We start from the raw sequence: 25,585 nt of genomic DNA on the forward strand, positions 1-25,585 counted from the left end.
CACAGACTCCTCCTCCTGTTGCTGTCTCCCAGCTTTCAGACTCGATCTGAACCAGATCGGACGCTCCACTGAGCCTCTCAAACAATTTCCTTCCAAATTTCTGGTCCTTTGACAAATTGGCAGTTTCTCAGTACCAGAGCTATTACAGTAGGAGCAAAATCGAGGGCTTCGCGCCCAGCGGCCAGCACCCTGCGCTCCCAGGAACAGCTCAGCGATTGGGGATTGAGACTTCCCTTTGAGTCTCTCCCCTCAGCAGTGCGAACGGCTCACGCCCGAGACCGCTGCGGAACCTCCCAGCGTTGCTGGTAGCAGGTTCCAGGCTGAGCTTGCCGCCCGTCACTTCTCCGCCTCAGAAGCCTCTCCGCTGGCGCAATCCACATCTTGGCGCCTTCCAGCTGACGGCGGTTGCGGAGATCAGCTGGCTGTGTCCCTGCCAGCTCCTGCCTTCCCTGACGGAGCGGCGGCGTTAGCGCCTCAGCGCAACGCCTCTTCGGCGCCCCTGGGGCTTTCCTCCCCACGCGCCCTGCCTTGCTAGATCTACAGGATCCAACGCAGATCTTCGAGGGACAATATCCTCAGGCAAGGCAGAGCGGGCGTGAACCCTTGGGGGGGGTGGAAACATAAGACGTTGGGTCTTTTACCCCTCCTGGCTTCTCCGTGGCTAAAGCCTGCTTGCGCCCTTGGCCTACAGAGGCAGGCGGCCGCCATTTGTAACGGCCTCACTGTTCCACGAGGCAGGCGGCCGCCATTTTGCATCAGCCTCTCTGCTCCACGAGGCAGACGGCATCCATTTTGCTTAACACCCTTGGGCCTTAAAAATTTTAATCGTATTCTGCTGCATTTTTCAACAGGTTTAATGGCTTCCCGCTCTACCAAGGCCACGAAGAGGGCATCCCACGAGGAGCCCTTACCAGGGCCTTCTTCAGCGGTTCCTCCAAAGAAGCCCAAAGGGACCCAAGCCTCTAAGGAGGCTAAAGCCCAGGCAGCAAAAGCCAAAGAAGAAAAGCGCCTTCATGAGGCGATTGAGCGCTCGATACAAAAGGCCCTCAGGGAAACCTCTCTCAGGGAGGCCCCTCCTCAATCAGGGACCTCTCCAGCACCAATCCCAGACCCCCTACCCACAGCATCCACCCCATCTGGAGACAGGGTCCCTCCTGGAACCCCCATTCCCCAATTGTCCCCTGATGCTAACATTGCTGTACCGGCCTTACAGGCGGAGGTTCAGGAGGCCCTTTTTGGAGCTCCATCTGTCTCTTCTCTGCAAGGGGCGGGTCCACTGGACCCCCCTGAAGCATCTTCCCATCCTTCAGATGCTGTCAAGGATTCCCCCTCCGCTTCCGTCCTAACACCGGAGTTAGCGGCTTTTCTGCACCAGGCCATTCAAAAAGGGGTCCAACTGGAGCTACAGAAGCGTACCGCTTCCTGGGTGGCTGAATCTGATTCCTCTCAAGTGGACGTTGAGGGATCCCAGTATGCGGGGTCCGCTAATCCTACAGGGGGGGTAGCTCTTTCCGTTCCCTCAGAACATCCCTCCCTCTTAGATCAGGACATTAGGGAACAGGACTTATCTGAAGATGAAGACCTAGCCCCAGACCAGCCTTCATTTGTGGGCTTATTTAAGCCACAACTGTTTAGATCGCTTCTCCATAAGGCTAAGGTCACAACTGGCTTGGGTCTCCCTAGTAACCCTGTGCCTCCGGGGCAATCCTCGGAGGCCTCGATTCCTCTATTCGAAGAGCCTATCTCTGAAATAGAAGAGATACCAGGTCCTAAACTCTTCAAGGACGTAATCCAACGCCAATGGTCCAATCCCGCTTCGGGCCCCAACCCGAATTCACTTGACAGACGTCTGTATAACTTAGTCCCTGACCTAACGTCCCTCTTGCAGGTTCCAACGGTAGACCCGCCTGTGGTGGCTCTTTCGAGCCCCTCCAATGTGGCAGCCCCACCGGAGGAGAGCCTCCGCCCCGAGGACAAGCGCCTTGACCATTCTCTGGTCAAGGCACACATGGCCTCCGCCTGGGCGGTTCGATCCTCCTTGGCCTCCTCTTTCTTCAACAGGGCCTCAATCCTGTGGCTCCGCCAATTAAAGGAACGCCTCCCTCTAACAGATTCCAGGTCCCAGCAGGACATTAACAAAATCCTGGCCGCCCTGGAATATTCCGCAGATGCGACATTAAATACGTCACGGTTTGCTGCTAAATCAATTGGGGCTTCTGTTACCTCCCGTCGCCTGCTTTGGCTTTGCCAATGGCAGGCGGACGCCAAGTCTAAATGGCGTCTGGCATCATCCCCCTTCGCAGGACCTTCCCTTTTCGGGGCTCCTCTCGAGCCCCTCTTAATTGAAACCAGGGACAAAAGGCGGATCTTACCTAACATTTCCCGGCGCTCGGAGCACCGCCCGGCTGCTCCTTTTCGTTCCTTTCGCGGCCCCGAACCTGGTTTCTCGGGCCCGAGAAACCAGAGATTCTTTCCCCCCCGCTCCCGTCCTCCGGAACGCCAGGTTCCCCAGGCCCAGAGGGGCCAGTTTAGACGCTCCTTCAGAGGGAGCCGGGGGTGTCCCTTCCGCAGGTCCCGCTGACTGCAGGTCCTCCTCTCCCATTGGGGGCCGCCTGGCTCTCTTTGCCAGCCAATGGGAGTCGACAACATCGGACTCTTGGGTCAGGGAGACGGTCAGGTGGGGCCTCTCCCTGGAATTCCTCTCCACCCCTCCGGACAGATTTCTCCGATGCCCTCCCTCCCGGGACCGGGCGCACCAACTTCTGGTGGTATCGGCCATTCAGCATTTATTAGAAATTCGGGCCATCGAACCGGTACCTCAGGAGCAGCGCGGACACGGCTTCTATTCTCGCCTGTTCATCGTGCAGAAGTCTTCCGGGGGATGGAGAGCAATCCTAGACCTCAAGATTTTGAATCGTTGGGTTCTCTACCGACGATTCAAAATGCAGTCATTGCAATCCATTCTGGATGGCATTCGGGTTGGGGACCTCCTCTCGTCGATAGATCTGACAGAGGCGTACTTACACGTTCCCATCCATCCGGCATACTCCAAGTTCCTGCGGTTTTGTCATGCGGGCCGGCATTACCAGTATCGCGCACTTCCATTCGGCCTTTCCTCGGCTCCCCGAGTGTTCACAAAATTGATGGCCGCCCTTGCGGCCCACATCCGAGCTCGGCCGGTCAGGATCCAATGTTACCTGGACGACCTCCTCATCCAGTCGAGCTCGGAGGCAATGGCGCAACAGGACGTGGACTCCACCCTCCAGGTCCTGTCGGCTCACGGCTTCTCCATCAATTATGCCAAGAGCCATCTGGTACCCACGACCCGTATTCAACATCTGGGAGCTGTCATTGATACGGTTGAGAGCAGGGTCTACCTTTCCCAGGAGCGCCTGATCAGCTTGCGGTCTCTGGTCAGGTCGGTCGCCCGGAGACGGCCCGTCTCTCTGGCGACCCTCTCCCAACTGCTGGGAAAGATGGTCTCTTGTATAGGAATCGTTCCATGGGCCCGTCTCCACTGCAGGGACCTGCAGTGGTTTCTTCTCCCGTATCAGAAGCGCCGCTTATCGGCCACCAGCCGGATGGTATCCCTTCCCCCCCTCGTTCGAAATTCTCTTCACTGGTGGTTGTCCCCAGCACTTCTCAAGGGGAGGGAATTTCAGGAGACCAATCCCCTCATCGTAACGACAGACGCCAGCCTTCAGGGCTGGGGGGCTCACCTTCAATCCACCATGGCCCAGGGTCGCTGGTCCCAGGAGGACCAGGGCCGCAACATCAATTGGCTAGAGCTCCGAGCCATCCATCTGGCTCTCCGCATCTTTCAGACACAAATCCTGGATCGTCATGTCATTGTCCGGACGGACAATGTGGCCGCCAAGGCCCATGTAAACCGCCTAGGGGGAACCCGCTCTCGCGACCTCTTGGAGGAAGCCAAGAGCCTGGGAGCCTGGGCGGAGACACACCTGAGGTCCCTCCGGGCCTCCCACATATCAGGACAAGCCAACATACAAGCCGATTGGCTCAGCCGCTCCTTCGTCGACCAGGGCGAGTGGCAGCTCGACCCTGCCCTATTCCTACAAATAACGGCCCGCTTCGGGAATCCGACGGTGGACCTATTTGCGAATTACGACAACCGGCAGACACCCCGCTTCTTTTCCAGATATCCGGATCCGAGAGCGGAGGCGGTGGACGCCCTCCACAGCAGTTGGCCCCCGGGCCTCCTCTATGCCTTTCCCCCCCTCCCCCTTCTTCCCAAGGTGCTCCGGAAACTCTTAGCGGAACGAGCGGAGCTGATCCTCATCGCGCCCCACTGGCCCCGCCGCCCGTGGTTCGCCGACCTCCAACTGCTGTCGATTCTTCCTCCGTGGCATCTTCCACCAGCGAAGGTCATCCTCCGTCAGGGCCCCATTCTACACCCGGACGTCCACTGGCTTCAACTAACCGCCTGGAGGTTGAGCGGCGCCTCCTGAGAGGATCCCACTTGCCGGACCATATCATCAACACCATTCTGGCGCCACGGAGGCCCGCAACGAGACGGATCTACGGCTCCACATGGCGATCCTTCGCCCTCTGGTGTTCGAGGCGGAACCAGGACCCAGGTTTGGCGTCGACGAAACAGGTACTTATGTTCCTCCAGCAAGGGTTGGATGCGGGGTTGGCCACCAACACCTTACAGAGGCAGGTGGCCGCCCTGTCTTCCATCTTGTGTTTTGGTTCCCGGAATTCTCTAGCGGATCGTCCCCTCATCCGCCTTTTTCTCCGGGGTGCCTCAAACCTCCACCCGCCTCCCATTCACCGTTACCCATCCTGGGATCTGCCCAAAGTCCTCTCGGCACTCACTCAAGGTCCATTCGAGCCCCTTAGGACGGTGCCATTACGCTTCCTCTCCTACAAAGTATCATTTTTAGTCGCCATTACATCCGCTCGGCGAATATCCGAACTGGCAGCTCTTTCGGCCCGGGCCGACCTCTGCATCTTCCACCCCGACCGGGTCGTGCTCCGTCTAGATCCCACCTTCCTTCCTAAAGTGAACACTCACTTTCATCGGGCTCAGGAGTTAATCCTGCCCGATTTTTGCCCTCATCCCTCCCGGCCCCAGGAACGTACTTGGCATTTACTAGATGTCCGCAGGGCTCTGCGAATCTACCTCCGGCGGACTTCCTCATTCCGTCGCTCGGAGAGCCCCTTGGTATCGTTCCAGCCTGCTACTCTGGGACTTAAAGTCTCGCCTCAGACAGTAGGCCGCTGGATTAGGGCCACGATTACTACCGCCTATGGGGCCCAATCCTTACAGGTACCTCGCCGCTTGACTGCCCACTCTACCAGGAGTGCAGCCACCACGGCGGCCTGGGCCACCCAGGCCCCTCTTCTGGAAGTATGTCGGGCCGCCACCTGGACGTCTCCAACCCCCTTCATCCGCCATTATAAAATCGATAGCTTTGCTTCGGCGGAGGCGGCGTTCGGTCGCCGGGTTCTCCAGCAAGTATGTGCGGGGGGGGGTCTCCACGTCCCGGGCGGGTCCCTCCCATTAAGTTGTGGGCTTTGGCATGTCCCACGTGTGACCACTGGCCTCTCCCTCGCTTAGAAAGGACGTTGACTTACCTGAACGTCCGTTCTGAGAGTGGAGAGGCCAGTGGTCACCCCCACCCTTCCGCCGGTCCGTTTCACCCGGTGTACTTTTCTCTCTTTCTTTCAGTTCAGCTGGAGCGTCGTCAGTCTGATCATCTCTCGTCCGAAAGCTGGGAGACAGCAACAGGAGGAGGAGTCTTTCAACTATCAGACTCGATCTGGGCTGAATCGCGTCATCAACCCACGTGTGACCACTGGCCTCTCCACTCTCAGAACGGACGTTCAGGTAAGTCAACGTCCTTTCTATTCTGTAACAAGATAGATTATAAGAGAATAATTATTATTTCAATGGATCTTAAGGATGAAATAGCATTATTTCTACTTAAAAATTGGAGATTTTAGTGATGTGACCTCCATTCCCTATTCCTTTTCATAATAAGATCCTTACCACCAGCTGTATAGATGTACAATATAGCATAAAACAGATTAAGAAGGGCATAGGAAGATCGCAGAGAAATTATCACGTAGCTGATAAAGAATTTTAAACATTTCACAGGCATGTTTTAATTTTGGAACAAACATTTATGAAAAGCATACAAAAATACATTTTTCCTACACATGCAAAGACAATTAGGAACATATTTCCACCCATATCAGAAAACAAAATTTCAGGAATCTTGTTTCACATGAGAAATCGGTATAAATTTAGGTATGGCAAAGAGAAGTTTATTTTTCCTCTGCTTGAACATTTGAGTGATCTAGAAGCCTTCCCTGGGAAAAAGCAGATGGAATTTTCAGCTTCAAGATACAGCTAGTTAATCCACTTTATAACTGATTGACAGCCAATCCTGTTTTTTTCCCTCCCCCTTTTCTTCAAGAGCTATTACAGTTTGATAGTAAAAAATTCTGCATAAGCATTACCTGGCACCAAAGAGTTAGCTATTTCTATGTATTTTGATTAGTATCTGGTTATCAGCCAGATTTCTTAAGATTTGTTCTGCTTTTGTTATATATCTGCTTCTTATAAGATTTCAACTCTGCTTTTCTATTTCTGTCTTCTCTCTAGCTCTGCCCTCTCATGTAGTTAGGAGTACTGAATTGCAGGATCCTGCTGTACTGTAGTTTTTATAGCGACCACTTGCAATGAGTTATTAACACCTCTTCTTAGTCTATTTCCAGGTTGGACCGAATTCTATGTAAAACTTCTTTTGGTAGATAGTTCTCAAGAGAAATTTTACTGTTGCAAAGTTTATATTTGTAGAATGTGAGCACGAAATAGGCTGTGCACAGTCCCTTTTATCATGTGTGCTACACCTAGCTCGTATATTATTGTTACTGTTTTTGTTGTTTGGATCAGTAACAAGTAATAAAGTCAGACTGACTCTTCTCGCAAACATTCATACTATTTAGCCACCTTTCTTCAGTTTCAAGCTGCCTTCTTTTGAAAAGATATAGCTTACTCACTCAGTCTACATAACTGACTTAATGTGAGATTTATAAACCTAAACCATTCTAGCCATTGTGACATATTTTAACAAATCATAGCTAAAAGGAAACATAAATCAGTTAATCTAACTCCTGTTTGATTTCTGGTTTCCCTTTGTATTTATCCAAGTTATTATTTACATTGAATTGAATAGATTATGCGAGACAAGCACCATATTTTATTTTAATTTTCTTCAGAATGATGTCTGGAAAGTAGAACTAAGACAATTACAACTCTCAGTATAACACAGTGAGATTTCTTGATATGCAAGTGATTTGTTATCTTAGACTAGATAGTGACCATATGCTTTCAGTTGGGGATGATTGTTGTTTGCATAAAGCTAGAATCAGCTGTTTTCAGTAGCTTCTTTTGCTGCTTATCCATAGGTACCATAGGTATTGTTAAATGTCTATAGAGATTCTCAGTCATCCAGGTCATGGTTGTCCCAAAGGTGCTTTTTCAAGAGGCAATTGGACTTTCTGGTATTTCTTTGAAGATGTTTCGCTTCTCATTCAAGAAGCTTCTTCAGCTCCAGTTGCTTCTTAAAAAAGTATCTTTGGGACATAAGTATTGTTGGTCTCAGAACATACTAATACCAAACTTCCACTCATGCATTTTCTTTAACTATGCTTATGTAGTTTAAATGCATTGACAAACAAGAAGAATTAAAAAACATGGGAGGCTTATTCGAGAATGTTTGAAGTAGACTTGAATAATTGATGGCCCATTTCCTAAGTTTTGCTTTACACATGACTGATTTCTGATATCTAGTGATCTCTACGTTTGGTTGCATTATCAGTTTATCATGAAATTGGGTTGTTAGCCGCTCATCTGTATAACATCCTGATGTGCTTTTCTCCAGTTCTTGAGATAGGAGGAATATTGATATGAAAAATCCTGCCTGCTCTATACGTTTTACCATGCTTTAACAAGGAGGCTAGTACTCTTATTGCCTCACACAAGGATATAAAATAGCTGTCAAGAACTTTAAAAAGAGAAAGTAAGAGGATAGGTAGAAACTGAATTCTTTTAAAATGTGTTCTTAAATTATTTTGTCATTTAAATTCATCTAACATTTTGGAGGTGTCTTCATTGAGTTTAAAAATGTCAACAGGTTTCTGGCCCTCCTTCCTGCTCCCCAACTTCTTTTTTTTATTCTTCTGGGCAAAATTTCTGGCTCTTCCTCCCACCCATTTCACCAGACAAGGTCTCTGGCATTAACAGCCATTGGGAATCTCTGAAGAGAATGGCGATGATATGCACTTGAGTCTTGGATAGAGAAGCAGGTTGAAGGAATGATGCAGGGAAGGTAGGAAAGTGAGATTAGCATTGTGAGAAATGCCTGTTAAGGCTATAGAGAACTTACCAGTTAGGAATATTGACTTTGTGGAAGACCAAACTACCAAAGATAAGACTTAGAAGCACGTGGTTTACCAGAGAGGCATCTGGTCTCCCTGGCTACTCTAACACACATGGCCAAAAAGGCATATGTGTTGAGTGGGCATAGAGCTCAGTGACCAGATAGGAAGGCTGTCCTACAGGGGACAGTGGGAAGCCAATAGATTGCCAACCTCTTTATGAAACCTAGATTATCTTCATGGAAGGTCCTCATTTTTCCCAGGAAAATCATTGGATTGGCTTCAGTCAGCCTCAGCAGTAGAAATCCTGAAATCATGTTAAGAGATTATAAATAAAAATAAATAAATAAATAATTTTATTTCTATACCGCCCTTCTCCCGAAGGACTCAGGGCGGTGTACAGCCAATTTAAAAACACAACACACAACAATAATTAAAAATTAAAATAATTACATAGATTTGGCCAATTTAAAACCCCAAACATTTAAAATACCCCAATTAAAATTATTAAGTTGATAGCCCTGCCTGGCGGAATAACAGGGTCTTCAGTGCGCAACGAAACACTCGGAGGTCGGAGATCTTGCGTATTTCCGGGGGCAGTTCATTCCACAGGGCTGGGGCTCCCACAGAAAAGGCCCTCCCCCTGGGCGTCGCCAGCCGACATAACTTGGCTGATGGCACCCTGAGGAGACCCTCTCTGTGGGAGCGGACTGGTCGGTGGGAGGCTATTGGTGGCAGAAGACGGTCTCGAAGGTACCCGGGTCCTATGCCATGGAGCGCTTTAAAGGTGGTAACCAACACCTTGAATCGCACCCGGAAGACCACTGGGAGCCAGTGCAGCTCGCGCAGGAGGGGTGTCACGCGGGCACAACGGGTTGCGCCCATAACCACCCGCGCGGCCGCATTCTGGACCAGTTGGAGCCTCCGAGTGCTCTTCAAGGGGAGCCCCATGTAGAGAGCATTACAATAGTCCAGCCGGGAGGTGACAAGGGCATGAGTGACCGTGCGCAAGGCGTCCCGGTTCAGAAAGGGCCGCAACTGGCGGATCAGGCGAACCTGATAAAAGGCCCCCCTGGCCACGGCCGTCATATGCTCTTCTAAAGACAGCCGTGCATCCAGGAGGACACCCAGATTGCGAGCCCTCTCTGTGGGGGGCAAAGATTCACCCCCAATAGTCAGCGATGGCACCTGCTGACTATATCGGGACGCCGGCAGCCACAGCCACTCGGTCTTGGACGGGTTGAGTCTGAGCCTGTTCCTCCCCATCCAGACCCGCACGGCCTCCAGGCAGCGAGACATCACATCAAGGGCATCGTTGGGGTGGTCTGGGGTGGAGATGTACAGCTGAGTATCATCAGCGTACAGATGACACTTCACCCCAAAACCACGGATGATCTCACCCAGTGGCTTCACATAAATGTTGAACAGAAGGGGCGAGAGGACCGACCCTTGTGGCACTCCCCATGCGAGATGCCTCGAGGTCGACCTCTGCCCCCCTGCCAACACGAACTGCGAGCGGTCGGAGAGGAAGGAGGAGAACCACCGCAGAACGGTGCCCCCTATTCCTAACCCTCTTAACCGCCGCAGCATGATACCATGGTCGATGGTATCAAAAGCCGCTGAGAGATCTAATAGGACTAGGACAGAGGAGCAACCCCTGTCCCGAGCCCTCCAGAGATCATCCACCAACGCGACCAATGCCGTTTCTGTGCTGTGCCCCTGCCTGAAGCCCGACTGGCACGGGTCTAGATAGATAGCTTCATCCAGGTGCCCGGGCAGTTGTCGTGCCACCACACTCTCAACAACCTTCGCCACAAAACGAAGGTTGGAGACCGGACGGTAGTTAGCTAATTCAGCCGGGTCCAGGGAAGGCTTCTTGAGGAGGGGCCTCACCACCGCCTCTTTCAAGATGATATATACTATCATCATATATAGATGATAGTGATTTGCTCATCTGGAGTGGATGTCTTGGGATTCTATACCATACAACCATGATGGCAATCTATGGCACGCATGCCAGAGGTGGCACGTAGAGCCGTCTCTGTGGGCACGCGCGCCATCGCCAGCTGCTCTTCTGCTCTGCTAATCTTCACATGTGCCGGAGCCCCAGAAACCCAAAGACCACCTGGTCTTTGGCTTTCCTGCACACTGGTGATCGTGAAGGCCAGCTGGCTGGCATACATGCACACCAGAAACCAGAAGACCAGCTGGTCTTCGAGTTTCCAGGGCTCTGGCGCGCATGCGCATGCGTGCGCACACACACACATTCCGGTTTGGGTACTCCCACGCCCACCCCAGCTCCACAAATGGGAAAAACATTGTGAAATATCACGTGATGGCAACGTGATGCAGTGAGTTTGGCACCCGTGATATAAGGCATATACAAAGAGAGGAGAAGGTCAAAGAACATGAGGCAGACCAAGAAGATGATGAAGAGACAATATCAATTAACAATGGCTGAGGCCGCCAAAAGAGGCCCTCAACACCTGAAGTAGTAAATTGAGAAGTAAAGAAGAAGATAATTATATTAAGAAGAAGGTGATGGTTTATGTCACAGGTGTCAAGGCCACATCACGTTGCCATCACATGATGTATCATGTTGTTTTTTCCCTTCACGGAACTGGGGTGGGCATGGCCTGTGCATGACGCATCCGGCCCACAGGCCACCAGTTTAACACCCCTGGTTTATGTGAATCAGAGAGTTTGTTGGCAATATTTTTAAACCACATATCCTCCAAACATAATAAACCACAATTTTCAATCTTTCCAATCAATATGATGACGATTACAACTAGAGATGAAAGTTTCTGATTTTTCTGAAGCATTTCAGGTTGTAGAAGACTGCTTTAAAATAACAGTCACACATAGCCTTTTTTCTTGTAAACTTTAAAAATGGTTTTCCTTGCAGATTAGCACAGAATTATCATTGTATTTTTTTTTTCTCACATTGCTCCTGTGTAATTTATTACATGAGCTGTATTACTTCTGAATGTGTGCAAGTTCTAACCCTTCGCAGCATATGTTTGCAAGCCACCCAGAATCCTCTTTTAGCAAAACGGGCAAACAAGTCTAATGAATAAAATAAAATAAATATGAAGACACCATTGATGCTCATGAAATTCAGTCTACCTTTCTCTTTGCCATGTAGAATAGTGCTAGCAGCACTCTTTATGTATATACAGGTCTTCATATATGTAACTGCTACTTTTATACAGCTTGAAATCAGCACAACATGATATTCACTGGCTGACAGTGATCCACCCTGTTTTTTTTTCTTTTTCTTTCTATGATTGAAATTATTTGACTCATGATGGAAGCGAGTCTGGTGCTATTTTGTTCACATGGTTGGTTAAGTTGTTTATTGACCTAATATCTGAGTTCATTGACATTCCCCTCCCTGTTTCATATATTCAACTTTCAGGCTTTATTTGGAAGATTGCTTTAAGGTAAGATGTTGTTCTGCAGCTGCTGGGCCCTTTCTTCATCTGAAGCTGCTGATTCTTGAATTTTGTTGTGGTTGCTTTTAATATCCTGCCTTTATTCAAAAGCTTAGATAGCAGGTTTAAGCCCATATGCCCTTGGGGAAGATTTTAATACTAGGAACTTTTTTAAAAAAACATCAATTTTTTTTGAAAATTATCTAGGATTTATGTTGAATAATCAAAAACATTTCAACATTGTAGAGATTATTATTTCTATTACTTTTTTCACATTTTCCAGGAAAGTATACTTTTAACTGTAATTCTTGCTTTTCTATACCCTATAATTACCTTCCCACCCCTGTCTTACTTATCAGCCCCAAAACTGGTTTGGTAGGTTAATGCAAGAATCACAAAATGTCACCAAAGGTTACATCACTTCAAATACTAATAGAGGTTTCCCAATTTGATGCCTTGTAGCTATACTGAGATTATTATTTTATCAGAATTCCCAGTTAGTAAAACAATCAGCTTTGCTGGGTGAGGGTTATGGGAGATGTAATTGCAGCATATTTAGAGTTCTTCAAGTAGGGGAAGATTTGGAGTCGAGGCAAAAATTTTATTCAGTAAAGATTAAGTTGCTTATAGTTGTCTTTTGAAACCCTGGCAATTGCTTTATCCCTTTTGCATGGACATCTGTTATATATATATATATATATATACACTGTATTTCTGTCTTTGTGTTATGTAGAAGGCCCAGAATCAGTTCATTTTTTTTAAAAAAAGAAGCATAGATGATTTAATGATGCCTGTTTAAAACCAGTTTCAAAGTTGCCAAACATGCATACTGATAATTAATAATGCAAAATTGAAAATCCTGTCTTCACAGCCTAGCAAATAGTCTATACACCTTCCCTGCCTCCTCTTCCCTAAACTGTGTTTCTTAATTCTAACTTTCTCTGACATTTTTGCCAGCTTTCAGTTCTTAATACTTGGCTGACCTACATAAAGGATAGATGATGTAGTGAACCTGCTGGTGGTGATCACAAATTTTCTTTGCAAGAAAATCTTGTTAGAAGCCAGGGAGAGGAGTCAAAGCAGATCCTTCTTCAAGACATGTTATTTTTTCATATGCAGTAGGGAAGGATAAAATATACAGCTAGCACCATATGTGGTCTGTTATGGTGAAATCCCAAAAAAGAGTTTTGCTGCTTTTTCTGCACTTACTGCAAATCAAAAGATTTTGGTTATCAAAGGGAGTCTGTTAAAGTTGTTCTATTTTTAATCTTTCAGTTCATCTTCTTGATTAAATTCAATAGCAGCATCACCTGAAGGCAGTATGACATGCAACATATGATCCCCTGGATATTTTTGTAGATCAGCATATATACAGGTATTAAAGATGCAATTTGACATATGATTTTTGAGAATGCGGATTCTTCATCCTTTCTTTAGTACATTTCCCACTTGAATTCTGGTCTCTCAGCTGCTAAGCAAATATAATATTTCCATTTTTTTTTATTTTTTTTTTACCATTATGAAGCTGGAAAATGGGAGGGATTTGGGACACTATTCAGAAGGAAAAAACGCATAAGAAGAAAAAAGTATTTTTCTTCTACATTGGCACTTGATCAAGTCCTTGTAATTAGTTCACCTGTTCTGCTTTTATTTGAAATATTAAAGGGAAAATGACTGTGTCATTGGTAGTGATGGGTTTTTTTTTTTCAGAGTTGAATACATAAAAGACAGCAAGGATCCACTTGCGGAACAGTTGATTTTTTTTTATTCAGAATATTTCAGCATAGAAAAACATTGATTTCTCGGAATTCAGTAAGATAGTTCTGTAAGCAGCAAGCAGATAAACCCTCTCTCCCTCCTGCTTTTGAGTTCAGAAGAGAGTAAAATGCAGCAGATTGATGTATACCTGATTTCTTTTACAGGGCCGGGATTAATGATATCCCTGCTTAAAAAATAAATAGTTTCTGCTATTATGTCAGTATGTGCGCATATTGCTATGTATGTGGCTATTATTAAATTCCCCATAGAGTTAATCAAGAGCTTTAATTAAAGTATATGAGAACTCCTGCCTTGGGCCCTCCAAAGTCCCATCCAACCTATGATTCTATGATTTTCCTTTCTGGAATCCATGCAGATAGATATAATCACATGCCATCTTCCTACTATAGTTATTCCTGATCTTTCTAGGGACTTGTGTTAGCTTTAGCAGCCTAGATCCAACTTTGCTTTCTAGTTATTCTCTTTCTCTAAGTCTAGCCACAACTTTCTTTCTATCAGCCCCTTAACCAATTTCAACTCCCTTCGTTATCTCTCGTAAGAATCTCATTCATTCTCTCAGAGAGAGAGCCCTATCTGTTTTCTCTTAGCTCTGTCTCCCAGGGTTCTTTGACTTATATTTAGCAGAATACATGACAGAATTGTATTTACCTGTTCTGTTCCATCAAACAGTGTCTCTAATTGTGATTGTCAAAATTTTGTCTGCAGAGGTCCACTCATAGTCCACTGCAACTTTCTTCAGATTCATTTTCAGAGTCAATTCAGGTGATAACAAAACTTCCTGGATTAAACATATGTTACAAAATTAGTTTTTAAAAAACCCTCAAAAGTGGAGGGGATTGAAGGAGTATAGCGATAGCAATAGCACTTAGACTTATATACCGCTTCACGGTGCTTTACAGCCCTCTCTAAGTGATTCACAAAGTCAGCATATTGCCCCCAGCAATCTGGGTCCTCATTTTTACAGACCTCAGAAGGATGGAAGCCTTGAGCCTGGTGAGATTCAAATTGCCAAATTGCAGGCAACCAGCAGTCCGCAGAAATAGCCTGCAGTACTGCATTCTAACCACTGCACCACTGTGTCTCATTAAGTATGAGTATGCTGATTCAATCATAATCATAATTATATTGAGTAAATGTGAATGTTCACATTCTTAATAGCAAAAATGGGAGGAAAGAGTTGTTTGTTTAATTAGATGGTACTTACATTTTCTGTATATTTATGTGACATCCACAATTGCAGATAATTTTTTAAAAAATATTGTTTCAGATTATAGACACATGTTCACAAAAGCAGATAAATAGTAACATCTTCTAGCTCCATTCACATTGATCTCCATGCACAGGTTTCTTGTTTGCATTGTATGTGTATTGATTGGAAACCTTGTAAACAAAATACAATCAAATGTATGGAATTTAAACAGAACAGAAGAACATCTTACATTTTCCTTAGATTCTGGTACTGTACATTATTAACATTATGGAACAACTAATACAAGAGTCAGTTTGATTCAAATTCTTGTGCAAAGTCATATATATATTTCGGCTCTCCAGAGGGCTAGTTGTTTGGATTTGTCCCAGAATGCTGGGTGGATTTTGTTACTGAGTTTGAGGTGAAGAGTGAGTAGGTCCCTGTTGGTTTGGTCTAGTGGGAATCTTTTCCTGTGGAGTTCGTTTCTGATTAGGGCTAATTTGGTTCTTTTCAGGATCCTTTCGGTGGCTGAGGTTTTAGAATGGAATTTTAGTTGGAAGCATGTGGGGATCACGTTTTTGTCTCGGCCTTCACCTCAAACTCAGTAACAAAATCCACCCAGGACTCTGGGACAAATCCAAACAACTAGCCCTCTGGAGAGCTGAAACAGAAACCTCCCACAAGACAGACACACACACCAACAAACTCCACAGACTAGAAAAACGCCAGAAGCCCAACCCCCCTCCACAGCAACTCATGAAACAAACAGTACATAACATATCAGAAAGGACCCTCTCACCATAGCAGAAACCAATGTCCTTTCCAAAGGATTCAACTTTGCAGTCGCCCCCAAACACATCCCCACTGAAAACATCATATGCAGAGTTAAAACTAGCCTAACCAAAATCAACCCAGATGAAGCCAATAAAATCAGACTTGAAGTCACCAACGTCCTCTGCTCCAGCAATCCACCCAGAAACAACTTACACAAAGAAGAACAAAAAGCACTCACCAACTTGAGGAAAGACAATAACATAATCATTCTCCCAGCAGACAAAGGTAATGCCACAGTGGTGATGAACACATCTGACTACCAAGCTAAACTATCCAACCTACTCCAAGACCCCGCTTACAAACCTCTAAACACAGACCCCACCACCTACCTGGAAAAAATCAAATCCAAAATAAAAGCCTCTCCCATCAGTGAAGAGATCCAGCAAAGAATCATCCCCAGAGAGAAATCATCCAGATGCCCCAAGCTCTATGGCCTCCCCAAGATACACAAAGAAGGAACACCCATAGTCAGGTCCATAGGCTCACCTCTACAGAATCTTGCCAAATTTCTTGCCAAACAACTTCAGCCCTACGCAGAATCCATCACCTCACACGTACAAAACTCATTCCACTTCATAGAAACAATAAAGAAACAAAACCTACACCCCAGCGACCTACTCGTGAGCTTCGATGTCATATCCCTCTTCACCCAAATACCTATTAAAGAAGCCTTGACAGCTATCCAAAACAAATACAACCCCCCTAAGCACATCCTAGATCTGTCCAACCACTGCCTAACCAACACATACTTCATCCACAATGGACAAAGATACAAACAGATAGAAGGAGCACCTATGGGATCACCCCTCTCACCCGTCATCGCAAACCTATACATGGAACACTTTGAAACCAACGCTTTAGATAAATCTGAACACAAACCCAAACTCTGGCTTAGATATGTAGATGACACTTTCGTAATTTGGCCACATGGAAAGGAAAAACTGGACAACTTCCTCATACATCTCAACAGCCTACACTCCAAAATACAATTTACTATGGAAATAGAAGCAAACAACCAACTCCCCTTTCTGGATGTCCTAATCTACAAAAAACCCAACGGCTTCCTAGGACACACCATCTACTGGAAAAAAACACATACCAATCGCTACTTAAATGCACAATCACATCACCACCCTGCACAGATCAACTCCGTAGTCAAGACTCTCATCTCCAGAACCAAATGCCTAGCCGACAAAGACCACCTGAAAACTGAATTACACACTCTCACAAACGTATTAATCTCTAATGGATTCCAAAGAAACACAATTACCAACCTAATCCAAAGGGAGACACCCCCCAAAAACCGAGACACAGAACAGGACAACGGCATTGCCCTCCTCCCTTACATCAAAGGCACCACAGATAAAATCAGCAAAATTCTCCACAAACACAATATCAAGACAGCCTTCTGCACTGACCAAAAAATAGCCAACATCTTAAGAAACCCCAAAGACAAGATCCAGCTAGAAAACCAAGGAGACTATGAAATACCATGCAAAATCTGGCCAGCCACATACATTGGACAAACTAATAGCAGAATAAATGCACGCATCACAGAACACAAGAACGCAATCAGAAAAGAAGAAAAAAGTTCCTCCCTTTTCCAGCACCTTAAAACAACAGGACACGAAACTGACTTTGAAGAAACCAAATTAATCTCCAAAACTGAACACTTCAACAAGAGAATAATCATGGAAGCCATCGAAATAGAGAAACACCCCCATAACATGAATAAACGCGACGATACCTCCCGCCTACCGGACATCTAGAAACTAGACCTAGTCAACAGAAGAGTCCCAGCCACAAAGATAACTGGACCCAAGACAACACATGACACCACCACCAATCATCCTCACCAGATTCAAACCCAAACCCATCCCATAGATGAAATACAACCACCATCCAGAAGCCAGACCACAGCGGCATCACCAGCTGCTGTACCCCCCTCCGATCCCCCAAACTGACACACGCCATGAACACATGGCAAGACCTCAAACTCGGAGCCAAACCAAAGCCCGGGATGTGGCATCACAGCCAACTACTCAGGATATTACATCAAAAAACTCAGGATATCACAACACCTAAACTCAGGATGTTAACACACAGCCCATTACCCAGGTCGTTAAAACACAAAAGACTAATGGGCACACATCAAGGACCTCACCCACACAGGATGTTACGAAACAGCTGACTAATCTGCAAACATCAACTCATCAAGATGTAACAACATAGGCAACCAACCCGCTCACAGCAACAAAGCTGACACCCCACACCTCCCCACCAGTATTTATAGAGAGACGGCAGCTCCGATCATGTTTTGCTCACACAGGCACGAAGCTGAAGACACCAGCCTGATGGTGGTTGATCATTTGCTAGAACCCTGTAGTGAAATATATACGATGCAAGCTTTAGAGAATGGATAGCAGGAGAAATTGCAGTGGATAAAGATAAAATAATGAAAGATATGTAGCAGAGGTATCTTATGCTTCTTTTCTTTTTATTATTGAAAACTAAAAATCTATGGGACATCATGTCCCACTAAAGACCTACTGATCACATTTTTGGAAGTCTGATTTCTTGGCCTTTAAGAAAAACAGAAGCTAAGTATAGTTGTGTTTCCCTTGCTTTCTGGAACTAGGCCTCGTTTCATAAAATTAAAAAGTATAGGGAAGACGAGGAAATAATCAACAAAGGAAGTAGTGTATGCAACAGCTTCTGCAACATTCCTACAACATGATGTCTTTTCTCCTCAGCTTTCAGTTAGGACAGACTATCAGATCACAGAATGCTGTGGTTCAGAAGTGCTGCGTAAACCAGGCTGTCACTGTCATTTGCTGGGAAGACGAAAACATGCTATGTAGAAACTATTTATCAAATCTGTTGAAATGTGCCCCAGAGAAAAAACGTTGTGGACTGCATCTTTTGTTGCTTGCCTGGGGATAAGGATGACCACATGTCAGACGCACCCAAGGATGCTGAATGCTGGCTGCTGGAGTGCTAGAAGAACAGGCTTTGAAAGATACGGGCTTAAGTTTAATTATATCAAGAACCCAAGTGGGTGCAAAGTGCTTGGCAAAGCAGGCAAAGATGTATTCTGTTCTTAGAATGGCCTTACAATTGGATGACTTCATTCTCAGAACTTTTATTCCTAGGAGGATGTAGCACCGAAGATAATTACAACTGAGAAAGGGGATGGAATTCTCCATATACAGTGTCTGCTATATTTCTTTTAGGGAATGGAATATATACGGTGTTTAAATATAGAGATTATTTTAAAATGCGCACATAGTCTCAATCTCTCCGGACTTTGCTCTTTACTTTTGGGAGAGGAAAAACACATGTTGCTGTTCTGTCTTCATAGATCACACTAGTAGAAGCATTTATTGTCTCTGCCATATTAAATTATAGCAAGGCAAATCAAGGGGTTAAAGTATTTTCAGAAATTATTCTCAATGTTTGGATTTAGTATTTCTAAATTAGCACATTATTCCTGATATTTTTGAATAAGTCGGATATTTTGAACAGCAGCTTTCTTAAGACTTCATAAATACATTGGGCAACCCAGGACCCATGATGCTTCTGATGAAGTTGCTTTGTGCCTCATCCTATTTCTGTGTTGAAAGTAGATTGCATTCTTCTTTCCATATTTGGGAATGTTTGGCTCCAGGGTCGTTCCAACTTGAACTGACATTGTCATCATGCCAGTTCAAGGAAAGGGTATTTTCAGACATCACGGATCTCTAGCAAATTGGCTCCCTGTGCTAATTTTGCAATGAGTGTTTGCCCCCTGGCAACTGTGCACAATCATTTTGTCAGATATGAATAATTATTTTAGGAAAACAGGAGAGAAAGTTCGGAATTTGAAAACTGTTCTCCTGAATTGCCTACATTTCTGCAATGTGTGTATTTCTCCGCCAGAAAGTTAATGTTAAAAATATGCAGTATTATCAAGTATTGCACCGAGGGCATTCAGACATTGTAAGCTATTCCCATGTGGCTTCATCCCCCCCCCACTGCATGCCCACTTTCTTTTTAACTCCTTTATTCCATGATGCTGCTTGTGATGATTATAAGAAACAGAACCAATCTTCAATTAAGTTTTGTCACCTGACTTGGAATTTTCAAAGTGGATATAATAGGACTGGTCTTCCCAATTTAGGATTCACAGATGTGTTGGTCTACATACCCCACCATTTTCAGCCAACAGTCTCAATAACCATGCTGGTTGGAGATGATAGCACAGTAATCTGACAATGTAGAGGGTGCTGGACTGGGAGGGGATCCTTTATTTTGGCAACACATAATGTGATATCTAGATTAATACTGCAAAGGATCACGGAAGCTAGCAGAGCCACTGGTAGATCAGTATATCATAACTTCAACCCTTTTTTTACAGGAACATCATTTCTATTATTGCCAACTTGTGATAAGAAATTGGTTGAATGAATAAGAATGGTATGTAGAAACAAGACCTTGGTAGCCTGGTAGAGGGGTATACCTCTCTCAGAATTCTGTCCACCCAGCATTCAGTTTTTACATCAGCTGACACCCAGAGGTGGGGTGGGATGGAGCAGCTATTGTCATCCATGTGTCCTTGAAGACTGTCAGTGGCTCTGCTCTTCAGATAATTGAATGTGAGGTACAGTACTTTAGTTGAAGTTGGACTCTAGGTGGGTTTGCTACTGCCCTCCCTGCAGCTCAGCCCAATTCTTACCTGAGCTGCTGGATTCTGTTGCTGGCAATATAATTCCTGAGGCATTGGTGGTGGGGATTTCACTTTTCTGCCTAGCAGTATCCAATCCAGATTGGCTCAGTTTGTAGCGTCCCTAGCAACCACTGACCTGTCCCAGTAGATCAATAGTTTGATGAATGGTGATAGCCAATTATTAGATCTGATTTTTGTCTTAGGGCAGATGTAGAGAAGTCCATTGGATTGGCCTGCCTCAGGTGACTGGTGTATCCAGTGGGTTTCCAGAGGGAACTTGGGTTTTCTCTGAGGCTCTGATGGCTGGTTCGTCCAAGGCCTTAGTCACTGCCTGGAATGTGTGAATTGTCTCTTTTTGTACACTAATCCTTGGGTACACTGTGGTTTACTGAGGAGCCCTTGGAGATGAAACAGAGACCTGGATTATCATTGGAAAAAGACTTGGAGCAAGTCTGATTGAATACGGATAACAGCCCATATTCAGAATTACTGCGTGGTGACAAGGATGGCAAAGCATCATAGTTTAATATTAGACATAGAATCATATGAATCATATCAGGATCACTTTGAGGAATATTTAAAAATGTGATGGGCAAAAACTGTGATGGAGCATTCAGACTTGCTCCAAGCTAGACTTCAACTAAGCAGGATGAGTTGAAGTCAGTGACTCTTGAGGAAGTAGACAGTGTTCTCCTTCCTATAACCGTGGCCACTTATCTGTTAATCCCTCCTGGGTTATTAAGGCAGCAAGGGAAATAATTTATAGTTGGTTCATGCTGAGGTATTAGCCTGTCAGAGACAGTGGGTGGATATTTCAGCTTTAAAGTAGGCAGTGATGGTGCCACCTACTCAAGAGGTTGATGTTAGAACCAAAAGTCTTGGACAACTATTATCCTGTCACTAATCTACTCCTACGGTTGAATGGAACCTGCAGAGAATCCTGAAGGAAGTAGATTTTTAGATGCATTTGAGTCAGGTTTTGGGCCATGGATAGCTTCATTCATGCTTATTGATGACCTGTGGCAGAGTTGGGATAGAGATAATCCATCCTCATGGTCCTTGATATCTCAGTGGTTTTTGATACCATCTAACCACAGTATCCTTCTGGACCAGCTGCAAGTGTTGGGAATTGGGGGAACTCTTTTGCAGTCATTTTTCTCCTCCTTTCCTTCGTGAATAGTTTCAGTGGATGTTGGATAGATGGTTTCCTAAGCTCCTCCTCTATGGGGTATGACAGAGATCAGTACTATTTCCCCTCCTATTTATCATCTATATGAAACCACTGAATAAGGAGATCGTTCACCTTATTGATACATTAAATATTGATGATAATGCTCATCAATCAATTAAATCCAAAGAAAGAATGAAAAGAAGCCCTTCTATGGATATTTTCAAAACCCAAAGGCAAATTAAGAATGGGACAGTAAAACAAAATTCTGTTTGACAGGGAAAGACATTTCTGTAAAATTAGAAGATAGATTTCAGTATGGTATTAGTTAATAATATTTTGTATGAAAAATGATATTTTAGACTTAAGTAAAATAAAATACCTGTAAATATTGGTACGCAAGACCAAAGTACCTATAGTATATCTTGTTAAACTGAACTTTAACTATTCAGTTTCATGACTTTGTCTCCAAAAAATGGTGAAATAGAAATAAATTGAAATAAGACGTTAAATACAACAGTTCTGAAATTAGCTTGCACTAATTTCTATATAGCATCAATTATTTTTCACAGTGGGCAGCCCCAATGTTTACAAAGGTATGTAAGAAATGCACCATTACGGAACAACTTGTTTTATGCATTGATATTGATTTCTTGTAAATAAGAGTTTAACAGAAGACTTGTATAATTCTGACATGCTGACTAATACAAGCTCATCCAGATCTCTGTAATGTCTCTAAGCAATTTGGATGCAGATATTCTCATTAATTTTTTTTCCTGAGGACTAGTGTTATGATGCATAATGATATACACCCCCAAGCTAGCATACAGTGTTCAGTAATGTTAGCCTTCATTTGCTGAGGTCAGAGCTTCCTGAATTTTTCAAAGCAAAATGGCTGTGTGAAGTATTTATTTTTACTTGTTCCAAATCTCTTATTATTCAACTTCATTGGATGTCCCTGGCACATTTTAGAAGCCCTTACTCCCACTTCTTTCAACTTGAATCAGGAATAAGGTTTATAAAGTATGAATTGATCCTTCTGCCTCCCCACCTCCACCTCCAAGATTTGGAGGGCCCCACCTTCCTATCTCAGCAATGAAGCCCACACTTTTTTTGCACATGCCTTTGGGGATTAGCGCTGCTGATTTTCTCTCATTTTAGTTTCTATGGTGATGATCTTAATTCTTATTCTGAATTACTTATTTCACTGTGCTTATTTTACATTATTGTATGCCATGTGGAATCTAGTGAGCCAGTAGGATAGAAATCGGTATAATAAACAAACAAATAAAAACCAGTTTAGAAGTTATTTTTGACTTCTTGCTGTTCTGGTAATTTAATATCTCTCATAAATTTAGCCACTTCACAATTCATCCCAATTCCATCGCAAATAAGCATTTGAGCCTGCTTTTCCTTGAATTTTATATTTTGGCTATTGGTGTTGAATGCTTTCTCTTTTCTATAATGGGTTATTGTTTAATATGGTCCATATTTTTGAAAATTGCCTGGACTTCATTTTTTTGAAAATGAAAAGTGAAGTAGCCTTGGTAGTACAGTGGTTTAAAGCACCCTATTATTAACACAGCTGCCTGCAATTACTGCAGGTTCGAATCTTACCAGGCTCAAGGTTGACTCAGCCTTTCATCCTTTCTAAGGTAGGTTAAATGAGGACCCAGTTTGTGGGGGCAATAAGCTGACTTTGTATAAATATACAAAAGTATGAAGGCTATTGCTTAACGCATTGTAAGCCGCCCTGAGTCTCCGGAGAAGGGCGGCATATAAATCAAATTAAAAAAAAAAAAGTATCAATCTGTAGCAAATAGTACCTAACCCAGTACAAAATCTACTGATCTATTTATATTGATAGATATAATCCAGTTGTATATAACATGCTTTCCAAAATGAAAGGAGGAAACATGAAACGCTTTGCAGTGGAATAATTAGATTGATTTTGTGTTTAAGGTTTGAAAAGGAAAAGGAGTTTAGATTTTTGTTGTATTTTGCTCCGCTTTCTCTTTTGAAACCTTGAGCCAATGTGATATATACTCTTGCTGTGCTTTGTAGCCTGGCAGTCAGTTAAAAGAAGGTCAATAATGTTTGAGGCTATTCTAGTCAAGTAGGAATGAAAATTGATCAGAGTTGGTGTTGTTTTCACATCGGAACAAATAGGTCTCCGCAGTACCTAAGCTTTTTCCCTGTTTGGAGGAGAATAGGGAAATCTACTGCAAAGGCTAACAAGCAACTGTTGGAAGAGAGGGTGCTGAAAGAATCACTTAACTTTCAGGGCTAAAGATAAATGTACAGATAAACTCTTAGAATTATCTGCTTATGTGCTGGGAAATAGAGCAAGACTAAACAATTGATTTCAAATATTATGCTGAGCAACCAGGAAATGTTTTCTACTGTAGGACCCAAAGGGCAATTGCTGGTATGGTTGCAGAAGGCCTGTTTCTCCTTCCCCGTATCCGTTTGAACGTGGTACATTTCCAGTTGCCATTTCTGAATGTTTAATCCAGGTGATGAAGCAAGCAGTCTTTGCCATTCGTTCGCTGTGGAATTTTACAGGTTTAAGGACAGCATATAGATTTCGGCAGCATGAGTTTGAAGTCTTTTGGATGAAATGTTTATTTATACATTCCAATAATTGTGCACTTCTCTACTACATAATATAGGTAGTCCTTGACTCGCAGCCATTCATTTGGTGACTGTCCAAAATTACAACAGCACTGAGAAAAAAAAAAAAAGAAGACTCATGACCAGTCCTCATACTTGTGACCATCACAGCATCTCCACAGTCACATGATCAAAATTCAGACACTTGGCAACCAGCATGCATTTACAATGGTTGCAGCATCCCAGGGTCATGTGATCACCATTTGCAATCTTTCCAGCCAGTTTCTGACAAGCAGAGTAAATGGGGGAACCTGGATTATCTTAACCATGTGATTCACTTAACTGCAATGATTTGTTCATTTATTTTAAGAAAATGTATATGGCTGCCCAACTCACTCTCAGTAACAGCTTACAAGGATAAAACCCCAGTACAGGTAGCTTTTGACTTACAACAATTCATTTAGTGACTGTTCAAATGTACAACGTCACTGAAAAAAGTGACTTATGGCCATTTTTCACACTTACGACCTTTGTAGCATCCCCATGATCACGTGATCAAAATTCAGATGTTTGGCAACTGGTTCATACTTATGACCGTTGCTGTGTCCTGATCACCTTTTGCAACCTTTTCACAAGCAAAATCAATGGGGAAGACAGATTCACTTAACAACCATGTCACTTATCAAATGCAGTGATTCACTTAACAACTGTGGCAAGAAAGGTCGTAAAATGGGGCAAAACTCACTTAACAGATATCTCACAACAACAGAAATGTTGGATTCAATTGTCATAAATCGAGGAATAGCTATACAAAAAAACAGTGACAACAATCAGTAACTTAACTACAGTAATAAAAAAGGTAATAAAATCGGACAAGATTAATTAACAACCACCTTGGTTAGCAATAGATATCCTGGTCTCAATAATGGTCATAAGTAGAGGAGCTCCTGTAGAAGTCATCTTATTCTTGCTGACAGTCAGAAGAAAGGAGGACCAAATGTCCATCCCATTTTATTTATGTATTGTGATGTACAATCTTTGGAGTCAAACATCAGTGGAACAATATAAGGTTTTGCTTTCTGCCTGATTGAAGTCTGTTAGGATTGCTCACATTGATTCTAGATCAGATGTGTCCCACCTTGGTTCTAGATCAGATGTGTCTCACCACGTATGTGGCCTTAGACAGTAATGTGGCCCCACAAGATCTAAACTTTTAACATAGATACATACGCACACTATATTATATAATTTATATACAGCCCAAGACAATTACTCTTCACTCACTGCGGCCCAGAGAAGCCAAAAGGTTGGACATGCCAGTTCTAGATGTTGTTGATAGATGGTTATAAGGACAATTTTGGAACAATGTTGTTGACTACTCAAGGAACTATTGTAAGGAGGGCAGTATTTAATTCCATTCAATTGCTGCTGTTTGCTGCTTTAAATCT

General features: G+C 44.1%; 1 protein-coding gene across 1 annotated transcript in view; it reads left to right on the top strand.

The window, feature by feature from the left end:
* Positions 1-25,585, top strand: part of NEURL1B (neuralized E3 ubiquitin protein ligase 1B) — a 225,213-nt gene that overhangs the window by 121,289 nt on the left and 78,339 nt on the right. The gene's annotated exons all lie outside the window — the stretch shown is intronic.

Source organism: Pituophis catenifer, unplaced genomic scaffold (assembly GCF_029215685.1).
Source record: "Pituophis catenifer annectens isolate HBS135680 unplaced genomic scaffold, rPitCat1.0.hap2 SCAF_2, whole genome shotgun sequence".
Lineage (NCBI taxonomy): Eukaryota > Metazoa > Chordata > Lepidosauria > Squamata > Colubridae > Pituophis > Pituophis catenifer.